We start from the raw sequence: 11,238 nt of genomic DNA, 5'->3' as shown, positions 1-11,238 counted from the left end.
TAGAGATGAGAAAGATGTACATTATAGATGAAAGTGCAGGAATAGGAAATGGAGCCTCCTGTGTTGAGGGAATGGCTAAGGATGCAGAGTGAAAAGACATTAATGAAGTGTAAGAGGCCTGTAAAAATAGGAAGGAGACAAAGTGAAAAATTTTAAATGCTCAACAGAGGACATTATGTTTGATTCTAGAAGCAACAAGAAGCCACTAAAGTTTCATGTGGAGTGGGGAGACACAAAACAAGGAGTCCAGAGAGTTGTTTCCTATAGTATAAGATGTAAAAACAAGTATAAAGAGAACCTGAAGTAGAATATCAGGAACGTGAAGGAAGAGGATGTCAAAGAAGTGACAGAGAAATTTAAAAAATGGTCAATAGGGTAAGTGAATGAGAATGAAACATCAAGGATGACACTAGAGTGGAGAACCTGTGTGACTGGGAGAATGGTGCTACTTCTTATGATAGGAACAAGGAGGTCTGGAAGAGCTATGGGTTTAGAAAGAAAGAATTAAGGGGAAACTAGATGGCATAGTAAGCACTGGCCTCTGAGTTCAAATCTGACCTCAGACACTTGACATGCATAAACTGTGTGACCCTTGGTGATTGCCTCATCAAAAAAAAAAAAAAAGAGAAAAAAAGAATAAATTCTGTTTCAGACATGCTTAGTTTGAGATGTATATATATGCAGATATATATAGAGTTTGAAAGTTCACTTGGTGTTGATAGGCTAGAACTCAGTAGAGAGAGTAGAACTACATATTTACACACAGGATTCATCTAAATAGTGACATAATTTAATCTATGGAAGATAATCAAATCATCAAGGAAAAAAAAAAGAGAAGATCTAGGACAAACCTTGGAGTATACTATAGTGGACACAAAACAGGAACATTCATGATGAGAGAGATGGCAGATAAATCAGAAAAGGAATCAGGAGAATGGAAGAGAAGAACATCCCCAAAAGGAGAGACTATTCAAGAGAGGAATTCAGTGCAAAGGAAATCTCTAATTACAGAGCAGCAAAGCTGCTTGATTAATATAAGGCACATTCACTCCTTTATGATTGAAACATAAAACCAAAAATGGCCAATACAATGTTCAAACGAGCAATATTCAAGTTCCTTATTTTTTTATGTCCAAATGCAGAAAAATGAAAATATATCAGTAGTCATGGCAACTTGCATTCACCCACAGTAAGCCTAAGATATACAGTAGTGGCAATTCTGAATTACTAGTTTGGTTTCTTCTAAATATGGAATTTGTTATATGGTGTATGTGGTATGGATGAGTTAATGTACCCAAAACAACCCAACAGCCTATTTCCTAGTTCACAATAATTTAACCATTTCATTAGTAAGGCCTTCAAAAGCATTCAATAAACATTTATCAAATGCTTATTGTATTCAGAGTACAGATAAGACATGGAGAAAGCTTTATTTTTTTAAAGTTTGTATATGATCTCTGTACTAATGGATTTTGGGGAGGCAAGAGAATATATGCCCTAAAAATGAAATTCATAGAATTTCAATCCAGAAGATATTGTGCATATTTCCTAGTGTAGCACTTTCTTTTACAGATAAGAAAAATGAGGTCCAATATAAATTAACGAGACACTGAGAACACCATTTATGGGGCTCCCTAGGAAAGAAAAAAAACATTTATTAAATACCTATGATATACCAGGCACTTTGCTAAACACTATACAAATATCCCATTTGATCCTCACAACAACCGTGGGAATATTCCCGTTTTACAATTGAGAAAACTGAAGTAGATGGAGATCTATAAATATTCTTGTATCTGTATGGCAACTTTGCTGAACTTAGTGATTACCAACCTCAGGCTCAGTCAATACATACACAAAAACTTGTATCAGTATGGCAGAAATCGAAAGAAATCTAAATTATTACTTTTATTAGTCAAAGTTCCTAAAAGAACTGAAGAATAATGAGGTACATGCAGAGAAAACCATATTGCTATATGGTACACCAGGCTGCTTACTTCATAGGATCATAAACTTAGGACTGAAGGGGATTTAAATCATCTAATCCAACCTCCTCATTTTACAGACAAAGGCCCAGACACTTAAGGTTGAGTTTTTTTGCCCAAGATCACTCATGTATTCCTGGAATTTTAACCCAGGCCTTGAGACTCCAAATGCAGAATTCTTTCCACTGAAGAATTAGGTCCTGATTAGTACGAATAAGGAATCTAATTAAGCCATTGCATTTTTTGAAATTCACAAAGAATAATTCCATTGGGCTGGAACCAATTACCACATTTTACATAATTACAACTTTGAACAGTATGAATTTGAATGCATGTGTTCACTTCAAAGGAAAAAATATTATAGGGAAAGAATAAGGGTAAAGTCTAAGAAGTGACAAAAGAATCTTGAACATATTTTATTCTTTACTGAAATCACTAAGAATCCTATATAAGGGTAAGTTGGGACAATGCATACTTGAGTTTGATTTATTTTAAACTTTTCATACATTGTGTTTACTCTAGCAGAAATCCCTGATACACACACACACACACACACACACACACACACACACACACACTTCACAACTGAAGACTCTGGAAGGCATTCCTAATTCCTCCATCTACGGTAGTATCCAAATTCTCATCTCTATCCTGCCCTTTTCTACTTTTGTGTTATTATTTACACCATGCCTTGTGGCTGGAATATTCTCCCCATCCACCCATCTTATTCTCCTATGCATACATTTTTATTATTATTCTAAACTTACAAAATAAAACAAGCATTTTCATAACATAGTAGAATATAGATAGAGGGAAACAGAAAACTTCTATCCTTCAAGTTCTAACTCAGATGGCACCTCCCCAACTCCCAAACTAGATGTTCATCTCTTCTGAATCTCATTATACTTTGTTCTGGTAAATCTCACAAATTATTAGCACCTTTACTACATTATACTTTCCTGGCAGTCCAGAACTACATCTTCTAAACCTATCAGCTATCAAGGTACTTACACATAGTAGACATTTCATAAACACGATAAATTAGTGCTGAACAAGATAAATCATTGCTAACCTCATGAAAAAAACCCTTCAAATTACTAATTATTTGCTAATAATCTGTAAATTCCTTGAAATAAAGAATTGTTTCCTCCTTTCTATCTGGACCCCCACTAGCTATCATAGCATCTGACACAAGCAATTAATAAATACTTTTTGATCATTTAGTTCTACAAAACATCACTACCATGATAAAATTCATCAATGCCAGTTTATCATCAACCAATATGTGTAAGAGAGCATGAAGAGCTAATTTTGCTTAGTGAACAGAGAGCAGCATCAAAGTAAAAAAAAAAAAAAAAAACTGGATTAAAGTCTCACTTCTGTCTTGTTCTGTGTGACCCTGAACCTTCACATTGCTTAATCTTCTGAAGTGTTAATCTACATTAGTAAAAGGAAGTTTCACCCATTGTTCCCTATGAAATCAAAGGACTAGTAAAAAAGAATTAAAAATAAAATTTGTCAATATCAACACATCATCAAACAGCACGTGTAGTATTCTCTGCTTGAAGGTGGGGGCACTCAAAAGAATAAGGCACATTCCCTGCCGTTGTAGAATTTCAGAAATGGAACAGTCTTTGGTGATGTCTTGTCCAAAGCAAACTTATCCAAAAATAGAGTTCTGCGCTATCATATTCCCATCAAATTGTCACCCAGCCTCTGTGTGAAGACCTGTAATGAAGGTGTAGGCATTACCTCCTTTCGCAAAATAGTATATTTCCAAACAGAACTGATTGTTAGGAAGTTTTCTTTATATTGGGCCGAAATCTTTCTGCAATTTCCAAACATTCTGCCTAACAGTGGCTCCTCTAGACAAAAGTGGAACAAGCCTAATCTCTCTTCCAGATGATAGCTCTTCAAATCCTTGTAGACAACCACTATGTCTCCTAGATTTTCTCATCCCCAAGCTAAAATATCCCTAATTCCCTCAATAATAGTCATGGATTGTTCATTTTTCACTTTAAAAAAATGAATACTTAAAAGTTCAAAAAAATTTAACTAAAAATAATAATCCAAACTGTATTTAAAACATATTCTAAAGAATCAACCCCCAAATTCTGATGACATGAGGACTATACTGGAAACTGGGGAAAGAGAGTGGGAGGGTAAGAAAGGGAATTTCCTGGAAAAAAAGAGAAAATTGAATAAAAGACCAAAAAGGGTTTTTTCCCCCTCTCCCACAGTACTGATGATATGCAAACCTTTTACAAGAAATCAACTTCCCACTCACCACAGCCTCACATGGCAAAAGGGCAAACACGACGTATAATTTCAGAGAAAGATATGACACAAAAGCCCTTGAGGAGACAAAATTAAATGGATCAGATTTTTAAAATGATCGACAGGAAACCAATGAAATTGAGGGTCACACTCAATGCCAGTTGTGTAAGCACAGATGCTCAACCACTCAAATAGCCACCTCCCACATGCTGAAAGCTGTGAGCCTTGGGTATAAAGCCCCCAGGGGCCCTGAGTGGGGTGGGATCAGTATTCCATTCATTAGAATAGATGGAGTAGAAAATATGCTCCAGTTTAAATGATCTGGGAAATGGAAGGAGAAATGGAGAGGGAAAGGGGAAGAAAGAAAAGGAAGTCATTATGTAGTCTAGTGTTGAAAAATGAGGCCAAAACTTTGCTTCGTTTGCCAAGTTTTCCACAGGCTAAGTTGTACCATTGCTCTATGCCAGTTCCATCATCCTCAGAGAGTGTTTGCTAAAAACCAACAATTTAAATGGATACAGTAGCTGTCTTTGGGGCAACAGTTTCTCAGCCCAGACACTCCTGAACAAAATTTTCCAAGCAATACCAAAACCAAGAACTTTGTCTCGGACTTAAAAGAAATTAATATGCCAAGTTACATCTGGGAGGCTTACATATCAAATGCAGGTGCCCCTAATTCCTTCAAAAGTCTGAGAAAAGGCACTATGAACATAAACAAATTACACGATTATCTTAGAGCTCTATCTTTTGCCCAAGACTTTTCACAACTATAAACTTCAAATAACTTATTCTTTTCATTCCCATTTCTTTTCATTAGATCGCGAGTTTCTTAGAGGGTGGAAGGATTGTTTTTGTATTGCCAGCACTTAACACATAGCCTGGAATGCAGTAGGCACTTAATAAATGCTTGTTGGCTGTTTTGTTAGTCCATACACGCAGAGGAATTGATTGAGATTGTCATCGGAAGTACAGAATCAGCTTTGATTGTCTCAAATAAACCAAATGAGATCCTCCTAATGGTGAATGAGTGAAGACAAAACACTCTTAACACCATCCACACTTTAGCTTGGGGCTTTTGGAGTATAACTATAGATTTCTCTCATCCTTCCCTGTCCAATGGTGCAGCATCAGGCTAAGGATGCTCAACTAGCATTTTAAAAGGAAGCTTCTCAAAATTAGCAGCCTGGGTGATTTTCCCATGCTAGACAGACATTAATAATTTGAAAAGCCTATTTAAGGACATAAGGAAATTAAATAAATTCTCTTGTACCCATAAAAGATACTGTGAAAGTGATCTTTAAAATGGTATTTATTTGGGTAAATGTATAAGGCAGAAATTCTTAACTAGGGTCCCAGATTTCAGAAAATACACAAATATTTTATTTAATGTTTTGGTAACTAATTTTTTTGAAATGAAATTTATTTGAATTTTGAAATTTTATTTCATTAAATTGGTTTCTTTTATAACCCTATATGTTTTATGTTATACATTTAAAGTAGGATGGAGTGCACAGTCTTCATTGGATAGTCAAAAGGCCAGTAACATCTAAAAAGGTTAAGAATACCTAAAATAAAGGAAGGAAGAAAAGATTCATAAGAAAAAAATAATAGTTCAGATTGCCTAAAAAAGATCATTTTCAACATATTGACTCTGAAGTCAAAAGACTAAAGTTCAGTCTCTTACATGATCACAGAAAAGTCATTTATCTTTCCTGGGCTTCCGTTTTCTAATCCACAAAATACAGGGATGGTCTGGATGACCTCAGAGAATTCTTGCAAAGAAATACCTGATTCCCACAGACTGTCAACTGGAAGTTCTGTTTTCAATCTAGATTCAAACAATTGCCTAAAACCTATTAGTCAGCACAAATCTAGGAAGGAGGAAGCTGGGAAGGATAGCACCAAAAAAGGTTGCTTTAAGAATTAGGTTCTTCAGTTTATGAAGCAAAATAGGGTACATTTAGGAAATGAAGGCAGCAAAAAGTAATAAATGGAGCACTTAGTTATAGCTTAATAAGGCTTGACTTTGCCATTTCCTTAATTCCCTCATCTATAAAATGATGTGATGCACTAGATTGGGGGGAGGGGGCAAATTCATGGCCCACAATACTCCTGAAGGCTGCAGAACCCGATGAAAATGGAATTGGAAAACATTTAACAAAATAAATAAAAATACAATACAATATAGATAGTTTCTTTGTGGTTTTCTAAATCAATGTGTTGCAATAAGAATCCCTTTTATATCTGAATATGACACTGACAGACTAATCATCTCTAAACTCCTTTCCATCTCTGACAATGTCATTCTGAAAAGGTCTGGGTCAGCTAACTTCTTCCTAAGCTATTCAAGTAGACAAGAAGGGAACAGGAGAGGAGTAAGAGTGGGGGGCTTAAGGAAGGGACCCAAAGTGATACCAAAGAGAAGCAACTAAAATGGGAGAAGATTGAAAGGAAAAGGGAAAACAACAGAATATATTCATTTGGAGCAACAGCTAGTTTTGCTATTGTTCAATTATTTTTAATCATGTCCATTTCTTCATGATCTCATTTGGGGTTTTCTTGACAGAGGTAATGGAGTGCTTTGCCACTTCCTTCTCCCACTCATTTTACAAATGAGGAAACTGAGATAAACAGGGTGAAGTGACTTCCCCAGGGTCACACAGCTAGAATTGACTGATTTTAACTCAGGAGGATGAGAAAGGCCTGGTACTCTATTTATGGCACCACCTTTGTAATACTTAAGTAGTAATTAGAGGTGGGACATTTTTCTTATCTCTTATTTATCTTATTTCAGCACAGTGACTCAAGTACAGGGTAAGCTTAATAAAAGCTTGTTGAATTGATCTCTGGCTAACTTCCCTGCCCATCAGCCAACAACATTATGATTTTGGTCACGGAAGAGGAGGTATGAGGGTTTTAAATGCTTTGCGCATCAGCGATAGTGTTTGCTTTTAAAAATAAATCTCTCTGGTAGGCAATTATTAATGTATGTGGTAGGTAGCCATCCAGGGGTTTGGAGCCATCCATAGATATGGGAGCTCTAAGACTGAAGCAGAGGGGCCATTGGTCTGGGATCCTTTCCTGAGCTGAGTCCTGTAGGTGTCTGCAACTGTATTGTGTTGAGTTGTGTTGTGAGGAGCTGGACTGAGACACCACACAGGAAGGTTTAGTCTTGATGAATGAGACAGGAGACCAATAAATAAGGAAAGAGCCCTATCAAAGGCACCAAAAACAGAATGATATAGCACTATTCTTCATCTGCCTGCACTCTGCTCTCTGGTTTTACATTTTTAGGACCTCTCCAGATTGTGAAAATCTCAATTTACATCTTCTGTTTTAAAAGCATTAGTACCTTGAGCAAATACAACTGGATTTTCTTGCTTCAGAAAAGCTACTGCACATTCCAAGCTTTCCTATAGGGTGACATTCTCAATCACTCTGCTTCCTTAAACAGTCTATTCAAAAGTCTCAGAGAACTAGGATTTGGGGTGATTTATTGGAATAACAGCCTGCTGAAGAAGTGCACTGTCACAGCATTTTTTAAACATGAAAAATGATACAACTATCTTTCAGTAAGTCTGCCCTATAATAAACTATCACCATGCTACCCATAGTTAATAATATAACAACCTCCCTCCCCACCTCCAGCTATTCAAGCTGCTTAATATCTGCAGACAAAAAATGAAAAAGATACCCACTACTTAAGCTATTTTGCTGTCTGTGTGATGTCCTGCAGGCTGGCACACGTTCCCACTAGTAATTCTCAAAGCATTTCCAAATGGGTTCTAGTCTTTCCATTAAGGCCTCTGTTAGGGAACATTAAAGACCACTTTAACTTATCTAGGAGAGGTTAGTTAATGTGCAAATTCCTTCTAAGTTACACAGGTTACCATATGACTGAAGCTTGAAAACAACTAGGGAAACAGATAGTTTATTAATGTTTTAATCTATTCATTATCAGCACTTAAAATAAGCTCTCTAATCTAGACCATAGGGACTAGAATTGTTTATTGAATACATTCTAAGAGGAAGGAAGAAAGAAAGAAAAGAAGGAAGGAAGGAAGGGAGGAAGAGAGGACAGAGAGAGGAAGGGAGGGAGATTATTAAGCACCTACTATGTGTCAGGTATTGTAATAAACTCTTTATTAATACTCTATTAGTAGGAAAGAGAGCAATGAGGGCTGCAGTTCCTGGGTTCAAATTTTCACTCTGCTTCTTGTTGCCTAAATTATATTAGACAAGTTGTTTGTGCTGTGTTTTCCCCATTAGATTGTGAGTTTCTAGAAGAATGGAACTGTCTCTTGGCTTTCTTTGTACTCCCAGCATTTAGCTAAATATTTTGCACATAGTAAGGGCTCAATAAATACTTATTAACTGACTGACCCAACTAGCTAAAGGGATTGGGCTAAAATAACTCAAAGGTCTCTTCCAGATCATAATCAAAGATCTTATGTTTCCTAAGAGACATCTAGGTACTCACTGATAAGATTGGTAAGATCTTAGACATTTATACCAAAAAAAATGTTCATAGATAATATGTAAATATTCATTTTTAAAAGATCTTTTTGGAGGGAAAGACCCTGAAAGAAGCTGTGTTTAGTGTTTCCATGAAATCTGCTTCTATTTCATCCCTGTATGCTTCTATAGGAAACTTGATAAGGAATCTTACCCCATCCCTTCCCATTAGAGTAAAACTTCCTGAACAGAGTTTAATTAGGGCTGGATCAGAATTTGGATGTGACTCCTGCAGGCCACACATATATCCATAAATTACACACAAACGCAAACACATGGGCATGCATGCACGCACACCACTTAAACACTATCACTTTTTTACTAGATCCAGAAAGTTCCCAACAAGTAACAAAATTAAAGCTGGTGAAAGAAAAAGACTAACAGGGAGGAAGCCTGCAGCCAAAGGCTGCTTCTGCCCAAGAAATCGGGTCACACTGACAGGCTGTATTAAATGGGTGCCTGGGATTCCAAATGACAGCTGTACAAAGCTCTGCAGCTTTATTTTCCTGTCTCAAAAATAGCAGCTGCTCAGGGGTAAAAGATGTCCCCTTGGTAAAAGAAACTAGCTTGCTTCTGCAGGACTCAAGGGAAATTCAATTCAGTAGATATTAACTTTCTATTACATGCAAAGGAATGAGGGGAGCATGGAACTAGAAACTCAAGGCAAACTCAAGTCCACCTTAATGCAGCTCTTTTATATCTTTGTTCTCATGCAGCTCTTAGGAGGATTCCACAAACATTCCATTTTGGCCCGTCTCTATGGAAGAAAGGGGAAAAGCTCAAAAGGATTTGTGGGCTCCCTTTTATAAGTCAGTCAACCCAAAGGAGTCCTAGACAACTAATCTTTGCTGGTGCTAAGACAAATAGTCAATCAACCAAGCAGCAAGAATTAATTAAGCACCTACTGTGTACCTAACTCTGTATTAGGTCACATACAAGTCAAAATAACACTTTGTGAAAACAAAGGATAAAAAACCACATCTAGGTCCTAGAGATGTCAATATGCAAATACAAGAATGAAACAATCCCTACTCTAAAGGCACTATATTATATTCTAAGGGAAAAGAAAGAAGAAAGGAAGAAGGAAAGAAGGAAGGAGTAAAGACTGAAAGAAGGAAGAAAGGAAGAAAGAAAAGAAGGCTGGAAGAGGAAGGAGGGAGAAGAAGAGAGCGAAGGAGTGAGAATTTTTTTTAAGCATATACTATGTGCCTGGCACTACATGAAGCATTTATTAAATATCTCATTTGATATTACAACAGTCCTGGAAAACAGGTACTCTTAGCCTCATTTTACAGTTGAGGAAACTGAGGCAGAGATAGGTTAAATGACAACATCATATAGTTAGTAAATGTTTGAAAGCTAAGTCCAAGGCTCTAGCTACTGTGCCACCTAGCTACAACAAGAATATGTATAAGCATATATAAAGTGTATCATATTTTTATATAATATACAAAATATGCTATATATAATATATAGATATACTATATATTTCACATATGACTAAATATACAAAATAAATATAAGGAGAACAAAGTTAGGAAGGAAAGGCATTAGAAGTTAAGGGTATCAAGAAAGAAAGTGATATTTGAGCTGTATTGTCAAAAAATTGGAAGATTCTAAATTGATTGAAGAATATATCCCAGTCAAGTAGAAAGGAAAGTGCAAAGCATAGGTAGAGACCAAATGCTCTAGTGAAATCTAAATAAAGAACTTATTCAACACTAGTTCAAGGTGCATAATAAAAATGATAATTAACATTCAGTGATCTATTGAGGTCTAAAAAACAAGACAAAACAAAAACACTTTCCTGAGGAAACTAAGGTTCTGAGTAACTAAATGGCTTCATGAGGTGATCCCATGACAGGTAGTAAAGCTAGGGAAAATATTAGAAGGAAGAGAACCTTCAGGAAAATACTTTTTATTGTTTATCATACAGAAAGTTCCTGGGAATTTACTACCTATTAGTTATCTTTATTTGAACAAGTGCCTGTAAATTTGGAAGCTTATAACAAGAAAATTCTGAAGTAGAAAATCATACATTTACAAATAATTATATAAATGGGGCCTTTATTTTATCCAGTCTCCTTCAATATGATACGTGAAAACTGTATTGGATTTGCAGAAACATGTGGTTTGGCTCATTGGCTCCAGCAGTCACAGAATCACAGAATTCTAGAATTGAAGTGAGTCTCATTGGACATCAAGTCTTACTTCTATCTAAAAGGAATCCCCATGGTAACATACCCAATGGGTGATGTGTAACCTCTGCTTAAAAATCTTTATCTCAGCTATACCCAACTGCGAAGCATCAATGGTACTAAATTGCAATAGCTCTAATTGTTAGAGAAATCCAATCTAAAATGGCTTCTTTGTCATCTCTTCTCCTAGCTCTAGTCTTTAAAGCCAAATAGAACAAATCTAACTCCTCTTTCCAATGACAGATTTTTAAATACTTGAAGAT

The sequence above is a fragment of the Antechinus flavipes genome, chromosome 3, assembly GCF_016432865.1.
Source record: "Antechinus flavipes isolate AdamAnt ecotype Samford, QLD, Australia chromosome 3, AdamAnt_v2, whole genome shotgun sequence".
Classification (NCBI taxonomy): Eukaryota; Metazoa; Chordata; class Mammalia; order Dasyuromorphia; family Dasyuridae; genus Antechinus; species Antechinus flavipes.
Note: the sequence above shows the minus strand (reverse complement) of the source record.